Genomic DNA, 24,332 nt, shown 5'->3' on the forward strand with positions numbered 1-24,332 from the left:
GGTTCCTGGGATCCAGGGACAACTTCCCCGGGAGAACGCACGGTGAGCCTCAGGCTGGGGCAACGTCACGCCAGCCTCTGCCGCCGCAGGCTCGCCCCGCACTCCGGGCCCTTCCCTCTCCCCAGCCTGAGTGAGCCGGAGCCCCCCAATCAGTGGCTCCTTTAACCCCGTCCTGTCTGAGCGAAAAACAGACGCCCTTTGGCGACCTACACACAGAGGCGGGGCCAAATCTGGGAGCTGTGAGAATGAAGAAGAGAAAGGGAAACCTCTCCCAGCAGCCTCAGAAGCAGCGGACTAAAGCTCCACAATCAACTTGATGTACCCTGCATCTGTGGAATACATGAATAGACAACGAATTATCCCAAATTGAGGAGGTGGACTTTGAGAGCAAGATTTAAGATTTTTTCCCCTTTTACTCTTTTTCTGAGTGTGTATGTGTATGCTTCTGTGTGAGATCTTGTCTCTATAGCTTTGCTTCCACCATTTGTCCTAAGGTTCTATCCATCCATTTTTTGTTTTTGTTTTTGTTTGAATTTTTTTCTTAATAATTATTTTTAATTTAATAACTTTATTATATTTTACTTTATTTTATTTTACTTTATCTTCTCTCTTTCTTTCTTTTTTCCTTCCTTCCCTCCTTCCTCCCACCATCCCTAACAAATGAAGAGGAAAGAGGCAGTCTACCCGAAAAAGAATTCAGAATAATGATAGTAAAGATGATCCAAAATCTTGGAAATAGAATAGACAAAATGGAAGAAACATTTAACAAGGACCTACAAGAACTAAAGATGAAACAAGCAATGATAAACAACACAATAAATGAAATTAAAAATACTCTAGATGGGATCAATAGCAGAATAACTGAGGAAGAAGAATGGACAAGTGTCCTGGAAGATAAAATAGTGGAAATAATGACTGTAGAGCAGAATAAAGAGAAAGAATGAAAAGAACTGAAGACAGTCTCAGAGACCTCTGGGAAAACATTAAATGCACCAATATTTGAATTATAGGGGTTCCAGAAGCAAAAGAGAAAAGGAAAGGGACTGAGAAAATATTTGAGGAGATTATAGTTGAAAACTTCCCTAATATGGGAAAGTAAAGAGTTAATCAAGTCCAGGAATTACAGAGAGTCCCATACAGGATAAATGCAAGGAGAAATACGCCAAGACACATATTAATCAAACTGACAAAAATTAAATACAAAGAAAACATATTAAAAGCAGCAAGGAAAAAACAACAAATAACACACAAGGGAATCCCCATAAGGTTAACAGCTGATCTTTCAGCAGAAACTCTGTAAGCAAGAAGGGAGTGGCAGGACATATTGAAAGTAATGAAGGAGAAAAACATGCAACCAAGATTACTCTACCCAGCAAGGATCTCATTCAGATTTGATGGAGAAATTAAAACCTTTACAGACAAGGAAAAGCTGAGAGAGTTCAGCACCACAAAACAGCATTACAACAAATGCTAAAGGAACTTCTCTAGGCAAGAAACACAAGAGAAGGAAAAGACCTACAATAATGAAACCAAAACAATTTAGAAAATGGGAATAGGAACATACATATCAATAATTACCTTAAATGTAAATGGACTAAATGCTACCACCAAAAGACACAGATTGGATGAATGGATACAAAGAGAAGACCCATATATATGCTGTCTAAAAGAGACCCACTTCAGACTTAGAGACACATAAAGAATGAAAGTAAGGGGATGGAAAAAGATATTCCGTGCAAATGGAAGCCAAAAGAAAGCTGGAGTAACAATTCTCATATCAGACAAAATAGACTTTAGAATAAAGACTATTAGAAGAGACAAAGAAGGACACTACATAATGATCAATGGATAGATCCAAGAAGAAAATATAACAATTGTAAAAATTTACGCACCCAACATAGGAGCACCTCAATACATAAGGCAAGTACTGACTGCCATAAAAGGGGAAATCGACAGTAACACATTCATAGTAAGGGAATTTAACACCCCACTTTCACCAATGGACACAGCATCCAAAATGAAAATAAATAAAGAAACACAAGCTTTAAATGATACATTAAACAAGATGGACTTAATAGATATTTATAGGACACTCCATCCAAAAACAACAGAATACACATTTTTCTCAAGTGCTCATGGAACATTCTCCAGGATAGATCATATCTCGGACCACAAATCAAGCCTTGGTAAATTTAAGAAAATTGAAATTGTATCAAGTATCTTTTCCGACAACAACGCTATGAGACTACATATCAATTACAGGAAAAGATCTGCAAAAAATACAAACACATGGAGGATAAACAATACACTACTTAATAATGAAGTGATCACTGAAGAAATCAAAGAGGAAATCAAAAAATACCTAGAAACAAATGACAATGGAAACACGATGACCCAAACCTATGGGATGCAGCAAAAACAGTTCTAAGGGGGAAGTTTATAGCAATACAAGCCCACCTTAAGAAACAGGAAACAACTCGAATAAACAACTTAACCTTGCACCTAAAGCAATTAGAGAAAGAAGAACCAAAAAACCCCAAAGTTAGCAGAGGGAAATAAATCATAAAAATCAGATTAGAAATAAATGAAAAAGAAATGAAGGAAATGATAGCAAAGATCAATAAAGCTAAAAGGTGGTTCTTTGAGAAGACAAACAAAATAGATAAACCATTAGCCAGACTCATCAAGAAAAAAAGGGAGAAGTCTCAAATCAATAGAATTAGAAATGAAAAAGAGGAGTAACAACTGACAGTGTAGAAATACAAAAGAACATGAGAGATTACTACAAGCAACTCTATGCCAATAAGATGGACAGCCTGGAAGAAATGGACAAATGCTAAGAAATGCACAACCTGCCAAGACTGAATCAGGAAGAACTAGAAAATATGAACAGACCAATCACAAGCACTGAACTTGAAACTGTGATTAAATATCTTCCAACAAACAAAAGCCCAGGGCCAGATGGCTACCCAGGCGAGGTCTATCAAACATTTAGAGAAGAGCTAACACCTATCCTTCTCAAACTCTTCCAAAGTATAGCAGAGGGAGGAACACTCCCATATTCATTCTATGAGGCCACCATAACCTTGATACCAAAACCAGACAAGGATGTCACAAAGAAAGAAAAATACAGGCCAATATCACTGATGAACATAGACGCAAAAATCCTCAAAAAAATACTAGCAAACAGAATCCAACTGCACGTTAAAAGGATCATACACCATGATTAAGTGGGGTTTATTCCAGGAATGCAAGGATTCTTCAATATACGCAAATCAATCAATGTGATAAACCATGTTAACAAACTGAAGGAGAAAAACCATATGATCATCTCAATAGATGCAGAGAAAGCTTTTGACAAAATTCAACACCCATTTATGATGAGAACTCTGCAGAAAGTAGGCATAGAGGGAACTTTCCTCAACATAGTAAAGGCCATATATGACAAACCCACAGCCAACATCGTCCTCTATGGTGAAAAACTGAAAGCCTTTCCACTAAGATCAGAAACAAGACCAGGTTGCCCACTCTCACCACTCTTATTCAACATAGTTTTGGAAGTTTTAGCCACAGCAATCAGAGAAGAAAAGGAAATAAGAGGAATCCAAATCAGAAAAGAAGAAGTAAAGCTGTAACTGTTTGCAGATGACATGATACTATACATAGAGAATCCTAAAGATGCTACGAGAAAACTACTATAGCTAATCAAAGAATTTGGTAAAGTTGCAGGATACAAAATTAATGCACAGTAATCTCTGACATTCCTATACACTAATGATGAAAAATCTGAAAGTGAAATCAAGAAAACACTCCCATTTACCATTGCAACAAAATGAATAAAATATCTAGGAATAAACATACCTAAGGAGACAAAAGACCTGTATGCAGAAAATTATAAGACACTGAGGAAAGAAATTTAAAATGATACAAATAGATGGAGAGATATACCATGTTCTTGGATTGGAAGAATCCACATTGTGAAAATGACTCTACTACCCAAAGCAATCTACAGATTCAATGCAATCTCTATCAAACTACCACTGGCATTTTTCACAGAACTAGAACATAAAATTTCACAATTTGTATGGAAACACAAAAGACCCCGAATAGCCAAAGCAATGTAGAGAATGAAAAATGGAGCTGGAGGAGTCAGTTTCCCTGAGTTCAGACTATACTACAAAGCTACAGTAATCAAGACAGTATGGTACTGGCACAAAAACAGAAATATAGATCAATGGAACAGGATAGAAATCCCAGAGATAAACCAATGCACATATGGTCACCTTATCTTTGATAAAGGAGGCAGGAATGTAGAGTGGAGAAAGGACAGCCTCTTCAATATGCGGTGCTGGGAAAACTGGATAGGTACATGTAAAATTATGAGATTAGATCACTCCCTAACACCATACACGAAAATAAGCTCAAAATGGATTAAAGACATAAATGTAAGGCCAGAAACTGTCAAACTTTTAGAGGAAAACATAGGCAGGACACTCTATGACATAAATCACAGCAAGATCCTTTATGACCCACTTCCAAGAGAAATGGAATAAAAACAAAAATAAACAAATGGGACCTAATGAAACTTCAAAGCTTTTGCACAGCAGAGGAAACCATAAACAAGACCAAAAGACAACACTCAGAATGGGAGAAAATATTTGCAAATGAAGCAACTGACAAAGGATTAATGTCCACAATTTACAGGCAGCTCATGCAGCTCAATAACGAAAAAAACAAACAACCCAATCCAAAAATGGGCAGAAGACCTAAATAGACATTTCTCCAAAGAAGATATACAAACTGCCAACAAACACATGAAGGAATGCTCAACATCATTAATCATTAGAGAAATGCAAATCAAAACTACAATGAGGGGCTTCCCTGGTGGCGCAGTGGTTGGGGGTCCGCCTGCCGATGCAGGGGACGCGGGTTCGTGCCCCGGCCGGGGAGGATCCCACGTGCCGCGGAGCGGCTGGGCCCGTGAGCTGTGGCCGCTGAGCCTGTGCGTCCGGAGCCTGTGCTCCACAGCGGGGGAGGCCACAGCAGTGAGAGGCCCGCATAATGCAAAAAAAAAAAAAAAAAAAAAAAAAAACTACAATGGGATATCATCTCACACCGGTCAGAATGGCCATCATCAAAATATCTAGAAACAATAAATACTGGAGAGGGTGTTGGGAAAAGGGAACATTCTTGCACTGCTGGTGGGAATGTTAATTGGTACAGCCACTATGGAGAACAGTATGGAAGTTCTTTAATAAAATACAAATAGAACTACCATATGACCCAGCAATCCCACTACTGGGCATATACCCTGAGATAACCATAATTCAAAAAGAGTCATGTACCAAAATATTCATTGCAGCTCTATTTACAATAGCCCGGAGATGGAAACAACCTATGTGCCCATCATTGGATGAATGGATAAAGAAGATGTGGCACATATATACAATGGAATAGTATTCAGCCATAAAAAGAAATGAAATTGAGCTATTTGTAATGATGTGGATAGACCTAGAGTCTGTCATACAGAGTGAAGTAAGTCAGAAATAGAAAGACAAATACCGTATGCTAACACATATATATGGAATTTAAGAAAAAAAATGTCATGAAGAGCCTAGGGGTACGACAGGAATAAAGACACAGGCCTACTAGAGAACGGACTTGAGGATATGGGGAGGGGGAAGGGTGAGTTGTGACAAAGCGAGAGGCATGGACATATATACACTACCAAACGTAAGGTAGATAGCTAGTGGGAAGCAGCCGCATAGCACAGGGAGATCAGCTCGGTGCTTTGTGACCACCTGGAGGGGTGGGATAGGGAGAGTGGGAGGGAGGGAGACACAAGAGGGAGGAGATATGGGAACATATGTATATGTATAACTGATTCACTTTGTTATAAAGCAGAAACTAACACACCATTGTAAAGCAATTATACCCCAATAAAGATGTTAAAAAAAAAAAAAACTACCTAAGGAGACAAAAGACCTGTATGCAGAAAACTATAAGACACTGATGAAAGAAATTAAAGAGGATACAAACAGATGGAGAGATATACCATGTTCTTGGATTGGAAGAATCAACATTGTGAAAATGACTGTACTACCCACAGCAATCTACAGATTAATTGCAATCCCTACCAAACTACCAATGGCACTTTTCACAGAACTAGAACACAGAATTTCACAATTTGTATGGAAAAACAAAAGACCCTGAATAGCCAAAGCAATCTTGAGAAAGAACAATGGAGCTGGAGGAATCAGGCACCCAGACTTCAACTATACTACAAAGCTATAGTAGTCAAGACAGGATAGTACTGGCACAAAAACAGAAATATAGATCAATGGAACAGGATACTAAGCCCAGAGGTAAACCCATGCACATATGGTCACCTTATCTTTGATAAAGGAGGCAAGAGTATACAATGGAGAAAATAACCTTTTCAATAACTGGTGCTGGAAAAACTGGACAGCTACATGTAAAAGAATGAAAAGAGAACACTCCCTAACACCATACACAAAAATAAACTCAAAATGGACTAAAGGCTGGGATGTAAGACTAGACACTATAAAACTCTGAGGAAAACAGAGGCAGAGCACTCTATGACGTAAATCACAGCATGATCCTTTTTGACCCACCTCCTAGAGAAATGGAAATTAAAACAAAAATAAACAAATGGAACCTAATGTGACTTAAAAGCTTTTGCACAGCAAAGGAAACCATAGACAAGAAGGAAAGACACACTCAGAATGGGAAAAAATATTTGCAAGTGAAGCAACTGACAAAGGATTAATCTCTCAAATTTACAGGGAGCTCATTATCAGAAAAACAAATAATCCAATCCAAAAATGGGCAACAGACCTAAATAGACATTTCTCCAAAGAAGACATGTAGATTGCCAACAAACACAAGAAAAGATGCTGAACATCACTAATCATTAGAGAAATGCAAATCAAAACCACAATGACGTATCACCTCACACCAGTCAGAATGGCTATCATCAAAAAATCTACAAATAATAAATGCTGGAGAGGGTGTGAAGAAAAGGGAACTCTCTTGCACTGTTGGTGGGAATGTAATTTGATACAGCCACTATGGAGAACAGTATGGAGGTTCCTTAAAAACCTAAAAATAGAACTACCATATGACCCAGCAATCCCACTACTGGACATATACCCTGAGAAAACCATAATTCAAAAGAGTCATGTACCACAATGTTCATTGAAGCACTATTTACAATAGCCAGGTCATCGAAGCGACCTATGTGTCCATCAACAGATCAATAGGTAAAGAAAATGTTGCACATATATACAACAGAATATTACTCAGCCATAAAAAACAAAGAAATTGAGTTATTTGTAGTGAGGTGGATGGGCCTAGAGTCTGTCATACAGAGTGAAGTAAGTCAGAAAGAGAAAAACAAATACTGTAATGTAACACATATACATACAATCTAAAAAAAGAGAAAATAGTTCTGACGAACCTAGTGGCAAGACAGGAATAAAGATGAAGACGTAGAGAATGGACTTGAGGACACAGGGAGGGGGAAGGGTAAGTTGGGATGAAGTAAGAGAGTGGCAGAGACATATATACACTACCAAATGTAAAATAGATAGCTAGTGCGTAGCAGCCAGATAGCACAGTGACATCAGCTCTATGCTTTGTGACCACCTAGAAGGGTGGGATAGGGAGGGTGGGAGGGAGACGCAAGAGGGAGGAGATATGGGGATATATGTATACGTATAGCTGATTCACTTTGTTATAAAGCAGAAACTAACACACAATTGTAAAGCAATTATACTCCAATAGAGTTGTTAAAAAAAAAAGGACTGTTTGTCTCTGAACAGAAGCTATAGGTATTTTATGAATTGAATTTAAAAGCTTTTAAACATAACTCTCACTGAAGTGTTTTGTATAACATTCATATTTTGTATGTTATAGCAACATGTAAAATCCTTCCTTTTCCTTTACAAAATAATGTATTGACCTTTTTCACTTTTAAATAGTTGGTTGAATCCATTATGACTCCTTAACTGCCAGTAAGAGGACACTCAGTCAAGTGATTTGAATAGAAAGATAATTTATGGAATCAAAAACAGAAAAATCTAAGTAATCATGTTTTAAATAATATTTTAAAATATGATCTTGACCCAGGATTTCACATGGTTCTCTCCTTACCTTCTATTTTCTGCATTATCATACTCCTTGTCAGTTGTAGTCTCACGTAATTTTGTATAGCAAATGTTATGCTGGAGAAGAAAACTTGACTCTTTCAGTGATCCTGGTAAAAATCTTTCACATTATATTTCATTGGGTTGGATTGGGACCCGTGCAGACCCTTGATTCAATCACATTGGCCAGGGGATGTGAGGCTCTTACTAGTTAGTCATGCCCCACTCCCCAGTCCCCACTCCCCATTTCATGCACACTCTTGAACATGAGAAGAGTCAATGCATCAAAACACATGGAATGATAATGGAGTAGAGGTCTGTCCCCAAAGGAAAATAACAGTATTATTACCAAAAATGAGGGAGTGTGAGAGGGAAGGAGTGGGTGCTGAATAACAAAAACCACAGCCCATTAGAAAATTTTCCAAACATGATTTTAGGCTGGTAATATCATATTCATATATAATAAAAAGAACATTTAATACTCTGCCTTTGAATTCCTTACATTGAAATACTGGGATTATTGAAAAAATCTGTTGATTTGAGATAAATGTATTCATTAACCTGCTTTGTGATAGAAATGTACACAAAATTTAAACTTTTATTATGCTAGAATAAATGGACTTTGAATGAAATAACTAAACCCACTTTGAATTATGGGATTTTTGTTGTTGTTGTTCTAATGCCTCTTTAACCCACCCAGACCTGGGTTTCCTCTCTTCTTAGATGATTTGATGATTTATTCCTCACCTCTAGTTTCACATTTCATTTTTCTGAGACTTTATTCTTGCTTTGGAATTTTGACAAATGTTGTATTAAAGCTTTAATTTAGAACGAATTTAAATATTTGTATCATTAAGTTATACCACCGAAGAGTTCCATATTTCTCTTCATTTATTAAATCCTTCTTCCATATCAAGTAATAAGCATGTTTGTTTTTTTATACAATTCTCTTTCTTAATTTAAATTAATTTCTAGATGTTTTGTGATTAACTTATCCTTAGTTTTAAGTTGTTTATGAGTAGGTGTTTTCACTGGTTATTACAATACATAGAATAATTGGTAACTTTTGCATATTTATATACAACATACTTTTCTAGTCATGCTAATGGATTTCTAGTAATCCTAATGTTTTCAGAGAATTCTCTAGGGTAATCACGGAATATAATTATGTGATATGAAAATAATGAGGAGGAGTTTATAGTGCCAGAAAGATGGCATTGGGTCTTTTGCAGAGGGGCTACAACATGGGACCACATTTTCTTTTCCTGCTTTTCATTTGGGAATACTACCAGAGAATGCTGATAATAGACAGTTCCTGCATGGTGAATCCTGGACACCTTAGCAGCTCTTTTCTCCTGTCTCTGTTTAGTTCCAGTAGTGCCTTTATTTACCTCCTTTCCTCCCGAAGTTTTCATGACTTCTCCCAGTACAGATATGAATCTTTACATGAGGTCTAGGACATACACTGTTCACTGCTATAGGTAAGCAGATTGTCTCCATTTATGTTCATCTTTGCATCCTCCATTTGACAAGTCCTATTTCTGTCATGTTACTAATTTTGTCTAAGAAGATGTAAATAAATTACCTTTATTATTTCTGCAATAAGATACTGCTCATGCAGTTCATCCAAACTTAAAGGTGGCAGCAAAATTTGTTTGTATGTTTGTTGCTAAGACAAAAATCAAGGCTTTGAAGAGAAAAAGTTTTTACTGATAGATTATTCTGATCCCATGAGAGTCTTTGGCTGGTATCATTTAAATCAAAGAATTTAAATATGAATATGGTCATGTATTTCTTTTTTAATAATTTTTTTCCTCAAGAAAATTCTGATTAAGTTGTCATCAGTTATAACACTTAGCTTAAAATTTATGCTTCAAAAATTGCATCAAGGAATTTTACTCAGAACTTGGCAGCTAGAGTACATGAACGTGCAATTATCTCATTTATCCATCTTTTCAATAGAAATTAACAAATTTTCATAAGTTATCATCATATCAATAATTCTATCTGCTCAGTATCACGTTTGTACATTTCAGCTAGCATTGGTTATGAGAGCTATTTGAAAGTTCACTATTTACTAATAAAATCTGTGTGGGAAGAATCTAGCACCTTTGTGTATATGTGTGTGGAATCTGATTAATATAAATGAGCTGTTATTCAAGAAAAAATATAACCTTGAAATGCTGTTGCAGCTGCTAAATTTGTTTCCTTCAAATAAATTCAATATATTTAGGCTTTGCCAGAAAATTGTCCAAAAATGCCTTCCAGCAATTTGTTTTTCCCAAAGGAAGACTGGGAATACGTGAATTAAGTTAGTTGTTTGGCCCAGCATTCAATCTTAAATATAATGAACTGCAAATTCAGCACGGGTCTTTCTGCTGAATATCCAAAATTCAGTTATTTTGATCTTAATATAGCCCACTGAAGAGGTTGTTTAATTCTATGCAAAAAAAAAGGATGAGAAATATCTATGACAGTTTATCTTTCTAGGAGAGGGACAGGATTTATTCACCTGCAGGTGTTTCCTGCCCTCTCTCCTCTACAAATACTGCTCAGGTCTATCTTAGCCCACTCAGCTTCCCCTCCATTAAAGGAGAGTTTTAGAAGATAACCAGCTGCTGGGCTTTGGTAATGTAGAATACGAAGAATGGGTAGGGAAAATCTAGATGACTGGGTGATGGCGAAGGAGAAGAAGGGAGCAGTAGAGCAAAAGCCAGGACCACTCCTGCCTCTTGCTGGGGTTTGAAGGAAGAGTTGAAGAAGGAAGTGAAGAATTAAACAAATTATAACCCCAGTTCACCTGCAGGGTGTGACAGAATTGGATTTTAGGAAAAACTATTGTGGATTAGAAATTGTACCTTTTAATAGTACAGGGAGTATTTTAGAATTTGAATAGAACTCATTAGTGTATTAGATTTATAGATTAGTAAGTTAGAACTCAATTTTAAAAATGATATTTGATTTCTTTGACAATTTTAGACTCCTTTCATAGAAGTATAAGGCTCTTTGGTTCTGTGCCTTACAAATTCTAGCTGCTTGGTTGGCCTCTGGGTTCCAAGCTCTGTCTCCTGAGTTGGGCAGTCATCTGGGCTGTGCCTGAGTTTCTTCTATGAGCCATGGCCTGGAAGCTCTGTCCTGGCAGGAAGCTGGAGTACTCCTAAAGCTTACCTCCTTTGTTTTCTGTCTCTCAAGGATCACCATCCTGAAATGTCTGTTGTCCACTGCCTGAAAACTGCTGTTTCATATATTTTGTCTGTTTTTTCCAGTTATTAAAGGTGGGAGAGTAAATCCAGCAACCCCTCACGTCCAAAAGTATGCAGTATTCTTTTTCATTAACTTTCAGTAAAGAGGAATGCCTTCAGTGCAATTGTAATCTGATTTAAAATAACCTCCTCAGAGGCAAAATTTATCAGGATCAAATGACTACGTTACTACATTACTACATTCATAGGCTTATTCTGTGCTATAGTTCTTCACCAAAATGCTGCTTTGAGCATAACAAGAGGGCACATTTTGTTATCTCCCTAATTTCTATATTCCATAATACTTTTCTTTGTGCTTTATTTATTTGTTCATACCTTCATTTTCTTTTTTAGAGAATCCACAAGTTAAAAGTACACAATATTTATTTAGTCCCAGACTTATCACTGAATACCTGCATTTGCATGTGTCTATGTGGGAGGGGAAGTGAATTGTTTTCTGTGTATCTCAACACCCCTACATACACACAAAGGCAAACATAGTTATTCATCCTGGGACCATGAACAATGACATGCAATACATAGTGATGTTTATCCACCTAAAATGATATTTTTGCCTATTAACTGTCTACATTATGAGGTGTTCGTTCTGTCTGTACCTCAGTTCTCCATGATCCTTCATCTTGCTCAGCATCACAGTGTTTTGTAACCAAGAAATGTAACTCATCTACACTTGTCAGTTTAGAATTTTTCCCGTTTTCTTTTAAATGGTATATAATATTATCTTCATCTGATTTAAAGCCATTTCCAAGATATCCTAGACTCACTCATGTCTTTTTTCTTCCCTGTGTTAAGCTACTTTCCCTCCTTTTAGAAAGCTTTGCAACATTTTCTACTTTGAAAGTGCTTTCTGTCTTCTACTTTGTGTTCCCTCCAAATTCCTTCCTCAGGTTTAATAAGATCACTTTCTTTCTTCTTTTGAAACCTGAATTCTTTCTCATGTACAAAATCTTCTACCAACAAGAGGAGCCACTTTATCTTAATATGGGTTCCTACAAATGCCATCATGTTTAATCAAAAATCTAGTTTATATTATACTTCTATGCAATATGAGCATTTAATTATATATATATGTGTGTGTGTGTGTGTGTGTGTGTGTGTGTGTGTGTGTGTGTGTGTATTTTTTCAGTGTTTGGGATCCTTTCTGCTTGTATGTCTGTAAGTTGCCCACAAATTCATCTACAAACTGTCTGAGAATGTAGAATGTGCTACTGACATTATTGTGTCTGCCTAGCTCTGAATACTTTACCGCCACATATAAGAAAACACTTAAAAGGTAAAACTATAAAGCCCTTGATGATGCCAATCCATTCACAGTTGGGTCTTCTCTTGTACATAATTAACACCACAATAAGTGATCTATTTTAACATGTACAGAATTCTCTGAGGAAAAAAATGACAGATGGAATGGGGAATGTAAGTGGAAAAATGTGACAGTACAATGAACACTCCAGCATGCATTTTAAATAATTTACACAAATCAGTTCCAATTTGTGAGCCAGAATAAAAATAGCACCATTTGTCAAATAAAAGTTAAAACTTTGTTGGAAATTATAAGCCTGATTTATATATCATACTGTTAGATTTGCTATTATTAATTATACCATGATGGCCGTAATCTAAGTATAAACATGCCCTCTTTTACAGCTGCACAATTGTCTTAATTGGTACTAATTTCCTTCCAATTGCAGTATCATTTGTTTTCCTTGGTGTGGAAAAGCAGAGTGAGTTTGCTTTCTGTATAAATTCACTGAGGAAAATAAGCAGAAGACCCTGTTTTGCTAGCAAATAAATTTCTTGCCCACCACATGTGATGACAAGTTCTGGGATTGGAGGTGGACCTAGGTAATATTATTACATGTGCTTTGTTGAAATTCACATTTTCTGTGGGTTTGGAATAGGCAGTAATTAGTCTTGAGAATATGTTTGAAAATAAATTAATTCCATGTTTCCTGGTGTGGTTAGGCTTGACAACCATAATATTTTCATTGAATTTTGTTTTTGTTTAATGTTGTTTGTTTTTAGTAAAATAAATACACTAAGCTTATATACCATGTAGAAACAAAGAAACCACAAAAATCTTTATTAATGGATGGTGCATAAAGGATTTTGTGACTTAGTTCTAAGTGACCTCAGGTTTTTAAAAGTTCAGGGAGATTGGTTTAAAAAAATGGCAGAGAACAGTTCAAGGAACATTTTAAAGGTAATAATCAATTGATTCATTTCAATATGTTTTAAAATTATTCTCTTTATAAAATCACATTTGTTTTGAAAAGTGTAGCATGAGAGAACTTTAATGTTCTCAAACTGCTAAGAATTCAGTGGAATTACTTGAAGCATTCTTACAGCAGAAGAGGCTTGTTCAGGTAGGCAGTCATGATGTGACATTTTGATGGGATGTTACATGCTGCCAGGTGGTGTGGTCTGTCTCTTCTGAAAAGAAATATTTGTTTTATGTAATTCTTTAAAAGTTATTCTTGAAAGTTTCAAATATCTCTGGGGGTCAGTTTGTAGGGTAAAATGTTCCTCAACAATGATAAATATTTGATGGTTTTCCCCTTGTTCATCAAAGATAGAATAGTTTTTTTTAATCCCTCACTGTCTCTCCTGACATGCAGGAGTCCCTACAAGGGGCTTTGGGAAATTTTTTTCTGTCCCAAGGCCTTTGGACCTGGGGATCTGGACTCAGTACCAGCATCTGAGACTTTTAAAGGATTTGGCAAGATGCTTGGTCTTTGCTGTCTTTTCTAGTAGGCCCTGACATGGTTTCTTAAAGAGGATATAAATGTCATAAACTAGAGGTCTGAGATGATGTCTTTCCCCCTTGTATCCCTAGCAGTTAGCAAAATGCTTGTCACACAGGAGGCCCGTGACACAGACCTCATAAATAAGTGAGTTGATTTATCCTATGCTGGCAATACTAAGAGACAGAAACTATCATTAAGTATATCCACACTGTATTTATTACATCTTTGTAATCCTGGGCAAAACATAAATTTAATACTAGAGCAATCTGGATTTCAATAAAGTTTTATTAAAATAGTGTAAATAGTTGGAAGCTTCTGAACTTAAAAAGATAATTATATTTTCATATATTTTGTACACCGTGTACAAAATTAAGGTAACCAGCTCCTTTGTTACAAATGCCATATTGATGTCACAGCAGCATTGGAGGAAGTCATAATGAATGGGAAGCTGAAATGGTTATAACCTGAAGAGATAATTTAATAGTGACTACAGTGACTCCTACTGGGAAGGTGACATCAAATTTCGAGCAAATATGTGAACTCCTGTGAATCTTAATATGTTTTCTTTTTCATAAAATTTTTTATTTCAGAATAATTATATAGAAAAGTCTTATAGAAAAGTCCTAATGATAGTACAGACAGTTTCCATATATTCTGTACCCCGTTTCTCCTATTGGTAGAGTATTATATCACTATGGTACACTTGTCATAATTAATCTATGTTGATACATTGTTATTAACTAGACTTGATTCATTATCAGATTTCATTGTTTTTACCAACCGTCTTTTTCTCTTCCAGGAGCCTATCCAACATATCACATGACATTTGTCATCATTCTTTTTTCTGGACTGGGTCAGTTTCTCAGACTTTTCTTAATTTTAATGATCTTAACAGTTTTTGAAGAGTGCTGGTCAGGTATTTTGTAGAATATCTCTCAAGTTGGGTTTTTCTCATAGTTAGACTGGGATTAAAGGTTTGGGGAAGGAAGGTAACAGAGAGTAGGGTGTCATTTTCAACACAAGATATCTAGAGAACATACTGTCAACATCACTTATGACTGATGATATTAACCTTGATCACTGGGCTGAGGTAGTGTTTGTCAGGTTTTTTCTTGGATGGTTACCTTTTCATTTTCCCCCTTTTCCTTAATATACTCTTTGGAAGTAAGTCACTAAGCATAGCCCACAAATGAGGGGAAGTTTCCTCATAAGTTATCTGGAATCCTTCTCTCTGAGAGATATGTTTCTTCTGCAACATTTATTTATTCAATCATTTAGTTATATCACTATGGACCTATGGATATTTATTTTAAGGGTTAATATCCAATACTATGTTATTAATTTTTTGCTCAAATTGTTCCAGCTTCATCCTTTGGTAACTCTTTAAGTTGACTCCATGTCTTTCTGAAATACTCTAATCATGTTGCTTTTTTCAGAACTTCTTTACATTTTGATATTATATTATACTTCAGATTTTCTTGTATATTTTCTGTCCCAGCCCTAGAAACAACTATTTTTTCCAAGGATACTTTGTTCCTTTTATTTAAGAAGATTATTAGAAACCAAGATCTGAGTCTTGGATATGCCCATTGCTCCTGGTTGTTATTGCTGTATATAGTCACCTACTAAAGAATATATTGCTTGCTTCCAGTTTGGTGATTGTGAATAAAACTGTTATAAATATTTTCATGCAGGTTTTTAATGTGGACAGAAATTTTCAAATCAGTTGAGTAAATATCTGGGAACATAAGTGCTGAGTCACATGGTAAGTCTATGTTTAGTTTTATAAGAAAATGCTAAACTGTCTTCCAAAGTGGCTTTACCCCTTTGCAGTCCTGAATAAGGGTTCTTGTTGCTCTGTATCCTCACCAGCAATTGGTATTAGCAGTTTTTAGAAGATTTTAGCCATTCTAATAGGTGTGTAGTGGGTTTTGTTGTTTGTATTTGTTTTTGACTCAGTCTTAAGTTCAAACAGAGAATACATCTAAACACAGATTTTTAGACATCACCAAATTATTGTCTACTGTTTATTTTTAAATCACACAAAAAAATACAACATACACATACAGAGCACATTTGTGACCAGTATTCATTTAACAGACACTGCCCACATAAGTTAAATTCAAGAATCCACTCTCCCACTGGCAACTTCCCAACCCCCCTCTCTCCGACAATTCCTCCAGCTCACTGAGACTTCTGATCTATTGACCCTACTCATTTTTTTTATACCTCACATTCTGCATGTCCTCATTGCTTTTCTTACCAAACTGGACTCCATGATCCATCATTATAATCATTCTCTTGTATCCTTCAGCTTCTTTGCCCCTCTCTCCCTCATTTTTATTCCCCTGGCAAAGTCACCACCTCGGTTAAATTCTACTCTCTTGCTAGTTCCCACCTGCATCCAAGAAGCTGAATTTGGCTGGAGGAATCACCAACCATGCTGACTAGTCTAACTTTAAGTGGGATCTTAGTGATAAGCAGCAATTCAATTATACCTCCATCAATTTATTGTTTCTCTCTCTCCCCCCTTCTCTTCTCTCCTCAAATTTCTAATGCTTCTTTTCCTATCATTCTCAGCTGATGGCATTGCTTCTTATTTAACTGAGAAAACAGAAACTATTAAAAAATTACTTCCATTTTTTTTCACCACCATATCCACAAATCAACCTATATCTCCACCAACACACTTGCTGTCTTCCATCCTATTGGGATGAATGAACTCTCTGCGCTCCTATCTAATTCCAAATTCTCCACTTGACTGTTAGATTTCATCTACTCACACTTATTTAAGGACTTAGCTCCCGAAGTTTTCCTTCTTTTATCTTTGTTATTAATTTTTGTCTATTTTATATATCATATTTTTCTTATCAGTTATGCTGGAAAATCTCCCATATTAAAAAGTAAGCAAGAAAACAACCCTGTACCCACACTTCCTCTAACTGCTGCCTGATCTTGGCTGCCCCTTACAACTGAGTTTCTCTAAATATTTGTGTATACTCACTCCTCTTTCACATACTCTCTTGGACCTACTCTAGTCCACCTGATTCCCTCTTGTTATGTTAACCAACAACATCCACCTTGACCAACACAATGGTCACTTCTCAGTGCCCAATTACTTAATTTATCCCCACATTTTATCTAGAAGAATACTTTATGAGAGTCATGAAAGACTTTCTTCACTTGACTCTTGGGACTTTAAACTCTCTCTTGGTTTACTGTTACATCAATACCCTAGTCACCACTGAATAATTAACTTGATTAAATAAATTATTATGCCAGTGCTTTGAAAAGTTAGTTTCTTGAAATACCTGACTCCCACTAGTAAATTTGTGCACAGAGATTTCTTCAAGTCAGAAAAACTAAAAATTTTATTTTATTATTTTACTCCTAAGAAAAAAATTAGGTAATCTAAAATGGAAATCAAATATATGTTCCTAATTAAAACAAACAAACAAACATTTTTCTGCTGACAGTTAGGATTTACAAAAAGTTACCTTTTGCTAGAAACTGAGTTTCATTGGGCTCCACAAACCTTCTACTCAACTAGAGACTTCAAAATGGGTTTTTCAAAGGCTTGTTTTGAGGAGCAGCAAATGTAACCTTATTTATCTGCTCATCATTTCAACATACATCAGTCCTTATAAGGTGGAGGAAGTTTTATGTAGTATGTTGTCCAGCTTTTGTAAGAGACACTGTCAGAAAATTTGAGTAGTATTGCACAGACAACACACAAGATTGAATATTTAAATTGTATTACTATTCAAATTAAACTACAATTTCCATATTGTTAAAAAAATTTTAACTATTGTAAATAACTTTTCACTACTGTCATTTTGGTTGTTATTTTAAAAATATTCTTCAGTACTCAAATAGAATAGTCAGATCCTGGGAAAGAGTTGCAGATATCCATAAAGTGATTTTCTGTAACACATGAGAGAGGAGATAAATTAGCAAAAATAAATCAATGTAAAGAAATTTAGTTAAAATTGAAGTCATTGCAATTAACTTATGATACTAGAAAGATAATGAGATGTTATCAAGTGTTGGGGGTAACTTTTACATGTAATAATATATATTATATGCATAAGACATATATATATAAGCATATATATGTACATAGGTTAGAGTAAATTACAATTACTAAGTGATTCACAGGTTAACAATATATCTACAATTACTAAGTGATTCACAGGCTAACAATATATCTCTGTAGAACCCTCCAATTAAACATATTTTATTCAAAAGAGATCTTTGTATCCTACAGAACTTTATCAAGTTCTTCTGGGTTTTTTCCCTTCTTGTTCAAGATCAGCCACACACATACATGAAACCAAAATTTGTGAAACTAATTTCCCAAAGAAGGTGGTTTTGCTTTCTTGACCTAATTATCACTTTTTGTTTATCCAGGAACTTAGCAAAAAGAAAGAGCAGACAGGGAAAAGTAATGACAGATTGGGTTTTCTACCACTTCCTTACTAAGATTATTCAAAGAGATTGCTTCTTCCTCTCTAAAGTCTGGATGATAGTATTGACTATATCGATCTGTTCCCAGGAGAATTATGAGAATTAAGTAGAATCATGTTGTTAAAATTGCTTTGTAAATGATAAAAATTCAAGTAAAGAATCACTATTATAATTAAGATATCGAACAACTTACTCAACAAAATTCCCCAGAGAGAAAATTAATTCAATTAGAAAGGGGTAAATTTTGATTGGATATTATTCAAATGACCTTGTTGTCAATTATTTATCAATTATTTAAAAAGGAAATGAAGGTTCAATATCTTGAGCTCTGTGTCACTGCTTCATATTTGTATTAAAGATCATTATGTTGTGGGACTCAATTCAAGATGGGAAAATAGGAGGATGTGGAACTCATGTCCTCACCATGAACTCAACAAAAATGCATCTACATGTGGAAAATTTCTGACCAAAAACTAACTGGAGACTAGGAGAAAGACTCCTGTACAACTAAGGGTATAAGGAAAATTCACATGGAATCGGGTATGAAGGGAAGAGAAGAAATCAGGTCAGGACTTGTACCTCTGGGAGGTGACACAGAAGAAAAGAATTACACTGGCAGAGACCCTCCCTCAGGAGTGAATGATGAGCAACATATTGGGTGCCCCAGCACTGGGGTCTGACAAAAGGAAGATGAGACCACTCGATTGGAAGGCTGGTGGGACTGAGGGCTGTGGAAAGCCTGGACTCCACTCATGTGACATACACAAATGTTTCCTTGTGCCAGAAGTATGGAAGAGAGGGTGGATTAAAACTGCGTGGGTGGCTAACTTGTTTCCCATGACTGCCCTGTGTGTGCCCCAGCCTGAGCCAAGCAAATGCTCCAGCCACATTGGAGCAAGGACTGCTGACTAAGAAAAAAGCTTGACCATGAGACACAAAGGTAGCTCAAACACTAAGCTGCATCTTAGCAAGGAGGGTGGAGCCATTACTGGCTATTGCACAGGTGCATACCAGAAGCTGTCCAGATCATTGATGGCAATCAGACTGCCACATCCTGTGCCTGAAACATTGCCAAATATCCACAAAGGCTTTCCTGCTCCACCATTGCTCCCCTCAGAGCAAGGGTGCTGGTGCTTAGAGGGTGAATAACACACCTTAAAAGGAAATGAGCCAACGTCAAACTGAACTTCAGGGCTTCTGCCCCAAAACCTTGGAACTCGATTCCACCCCTAATAGGGCAATGATTGTCACTGTTTTGAGAAGAAGCACCATCTTACATCTGACTCAGATTTAGCCACTCCATCTCCAGTCCTATCTCTCACAAAGGTAATAGCTTCCAGCATACACTGAAGAAAGATGTGACTTCTGTTCATGTCAAATCCAGCTCTCCCAACAAAACAACTGAGCACCTGCAGACTGTATAAGGATGCTGCCACATATGAAAATCCCTTCAATAGTGATAAAGGTAACTGTTTCACTTATATTCACAGAGACAGAAAAAGTTAAGCAAAATGAAAAGAGAGAGGAACTGCTCTCAACTGAAAGAACAAGAGAAAATCGCTGAAAAAAAAATACTAATGAAACAGAAATAAACAATATTTAAATTAAAGAATTCAAAACATTAGTAAGAAGAATGCTAACTGAATTAGGGAAAAGAATAGATAAACACAGTGAGAATTTTAACAAGAAATGAAAAACAAACATAAAAAGAATGACTCAGAACTGAAGAATATAGTAACTTAAATGAAAAACACAGTAAAAGGAATGAACAGCAGAGTAGGTGATACAGAAGAACACATAAATGATCTGGAAGTTTGAATAATGGAAATCACCCAAACAGAACAGCAAAAAAGAAAAGCAAATTTAAAAAATGATAAGAGTTTAAAGGATATTTGGGATAACAGGAAGTGAACCAACATTTGCATTATAGGGCTTCTAGAAGGAAAGAGAGAGAGAAAAGAATCAAAAATGTAATGAAATTATGGCTGAAAACTTCCCAAACCTGAAGAAGGAAACAGATATCCAGGTACAGAAAGCACAGAGGGTCCCAAACAAGGTGAACTCAAAAAGACCCACACTAATACATATCATAATTAAAATGGCAAATGATAAGTATAGAGATTTCTACAGATAGCAAGAGAAAAACAAAGAGTCATATACAAGGGAATCCCCATAAGTTTATCAGCTGATTTTTCCACAGAAAATCTGCAGACCAGAAAGGAGTGGCGTAATACATTTAAAGTGCTGACGGGGAGAAACCTCTGACTAAGGATACTCTACCAAGCAAGATTACCACTTAGAACTGAAGAGCTAAGGAACATCTCAGACAAGCAAAAAGTAAGAGGTCGTAAATACTAAACTAACCTTAAAAGAAATGTTAAATGGTCTTCTCTAAGTGGAATAGAAAAGGCTATAATGAGTAAATATCTACAGGAAAAGAAAAATTTCACTATGAAAGGCAAATATATAGCAAAGGTTGAGGATTAGTTTCATACTTAAGCTAGTATGAAGTTTAAAGACAAGAAATGTAGAATCAAGTATAACTGCAATAATCAGTAAAGGGATAAACATGACAATGTAAAAGCAAAAACATAACATGTGGGGGAAAGGAGTAAAAATGTAGATCTTTTGGAATGTGTTTGAACCTAAAGGACTATGTGTTTAAAACAAATAGATCTAGTTATAGGTCAACATAATGAACCACATGGTAATCACAAATCAAAAACCTACACTAGATATGCAAAAATTAGAAAGAAAGGAATACAAGCATACTACCAAAGAAAATCATCAAACCACAGGGAAGAAACATAATGAAGAAGAAATGAACAGAGAACTACAAAACAAACAGAAAACAAGTAATAAAATGGCAATGAGTACATACCTATCAATAATTACTTTAAATGTCAGTGGACTAAAATCTCCAAGCAAAAGATATAGGATGACTGATTGGGTGAAAAACAAAATCCATCTATATGTTGCTTACAAGAGATTCACCTGAGAACTAAAGACTCACGGAGACTGAAAGTGAGAGAATGGAAAAAGCTATTATGTGAAAATGGAAATGACAAGAAACTGGGGTTAGCAATACTCATATCAGACAAAGTAGACTTTAAAACAAAGTCTTTAGCAAAAGACAAAGAAGGGTATTATATAATGGTGAAGGGATCAATACCAGAAGAGGATATTATACTGGTTAACATATATGGACCAAGAAAGGAGCACACAAATATATAAAGCAAATATTTACAAACATAAAGAGAGAAATTTAAAACAATACAATAATAGAAAGGGACTTTAACACCCCACTTACATCAATCCACAGATCATCCAGACAGAAAATCAATAAGGCAAGAAATAAAACAGGAGAAATGCCAGAGAGATACAAAAAATCATGAAGGGAAAACTATGAACAGTTATTTATTGGTTATGTCAATAAATTGCACAACCGAGAAGAAACTGACAATTTCTAGAAACATACAACCTTCCAAGACTGAATCAAGAAGAAACAGACAATCGGAACAGACTGTTCACTAGTAGTGGAATTGAATTTGTAAAAAAAAAAACTGCCAGCAAACAATAGTTCAACACTGGTTGGCTTCACATGGGAGTTCAACCAAACATGAAAAGAGTTAATACCTATCAACAAACTATTCGAAAACATAGAAGAGGATGAAACACTCTCAGATTCTTTCCCAGTGCTGCCATTACCCTGATACCAAAACCAGACAAAGACATTACCAAAAAAAATTACGGGCCAATATTTCTGATGAATATAGATGCAAAAATCCTCAACAAAATATTAGTAAATTGAATTCAATTATATATGAAAAAGATCATACACCATGATCAGGCTGGATTTATTTGAAGGATACAATGATAGTCCAACATTTGCAAATCAACTAATGTGATACACCACTTTGAAAAAAAGAAGGATAAAAATCATATAATCATCTTAATGGACTCTGAAACAGCAGTCGAAAAAATTCAACATTTTTTCATAATAAAAACTCTCATCAAAGTTTGTATAGAGAGAACAGATATCAGCATAATAAAGGCCATTAATGGAGGAAATCAAGATGGCAGAGTGGGGGGACATGGAGCATTCCACCTCCCACTAAAACATCAGAGATGCTTCTTCATGTGGAACAGTTCTCACTGGGTGCCTGCTGAACACCAGCACAATATCACATAGAATTAAAGTTACAGAGGGATCACCCCATGGCTGGGTAGGAAGAAAGAAAAAAAGAAGGGGATCAAGACAGGACTTGTGCACCTTGGAGGGAGCTTTGGAGGAGAAGAGGTTCCCTCACCCTGGTAACTCACTTGGCTGACTGGGAGATCAGCCAGTACAGAGTGGGAGATTTGGAGGCTTAGAGGAGAGTGCAGCAGCTGGCTTGCAGAGGGCAGAACTGACTGAGACGAGCACAGAAGGTCCTGACCACCTAGCTGCACTCTCCAGCATGAGATGTGCATCTGCTGGTGCATGCGAGGGCTGGGTGCTGAGACTCAAAGTTAAGTGGATGGACCTGGGAAGAGGACTGAGGTTGGCTGTGCAAGGAGGGCCTGAAGGGGCTGGAGTGTGGTCTGGGCCACTGCTGGTGTTGTGCTCATGACAGAGCCTGGGTCTGCCATGAAAGCCCCATTGTTGGCACATGCACAAAGGGAAAAGCCGGGTACTACTATAGCAACCTCACTGTCAGCATGCTCATAGAGGGTGCAGCTCTGCTTCTATATGCTATGGGAGCATACAAACACTAGTGTGTTGCCCACATGTGGAGGCTGGGCTGAAATCTGAGCCAATCTCCAGGGGCCGTGCCACTTTGGAATTAGGGCTAAAATCTGAGGCGTGCTCCAGAGGCTGTGTGATCCATGGATTTACATGCCAACAGTGGCTTTGTGAGCTCAGCAAGTGAAAGACATCTCAGCAGATTACTGGTGCTCCCATGGTTGGGGTGGGTCCATGGTTAGCAGCTGCAGGCTTTGCCTACATGTTTGCAGAGTCAGGGCCAGGTTCTAGGCTGATTCTGTAGCTTGCACAGTGGGTCCAAGTGTGTGACTACTGTAGTCCCAGTGCCTACTTTGGTGGATCTGTGCCTACAGATCTCTTGCTGGTGGTTTATGAACACGGTGCTTGAGGGAGATCTGGGCCAATTGCCTGCATTCTGATGGATGAGGTGAGGTAGAGAGCAGTGCAAACAACAGTGTACTTTGTGAGCCTGCACAACAGGTGACAGGCAACACCATAGAGTGCACTTCCTGGTGGACATCTTCTGTGAAGGAATACTTCGTGGTTCCTTTCTCAGTGGGAGTGATCCAATCCTGCCTACCTAACACTGCAGCTCAGAAACAGAACTGGGAGCTTCCACTCTAACAACTGGGGAGAAGACCCTGCCCCTAACAGTTCTGTGACTATGACAGAGCAAAGAATAGACCCTATTCAATATCTAGCTCAGGCACTGGTTACCACAACACCAATCACACCCCCTATCAAGGGCATAACAGCCGTCACACACTGAGGAAAGATGTGGCAGGTATCCATATTAAAAACAGCCCTCACACCAAAAAATTAGGCTCACACAGGAGACACAGTGATGCTCTGCTCTTACATAAAAACAACATTTGGAGACCACAATAGATAACTGTCTAAACCCATAGAGACAGAGAAATATAAGTAAAATGAAGAAGAGGAA

The sequence above is a fragment of the Grampus griseus genome (genome assembly GCF_964374135.1).
Source record: "Grampus griseus genome assembly, chromosome: 11".
NCBI classification, from domain to species: Eukaryota; Metazoa; Chordata; class Mammalia; order Artiodactyla; family Delphinidae; genus Grampus; species Grampus griseus.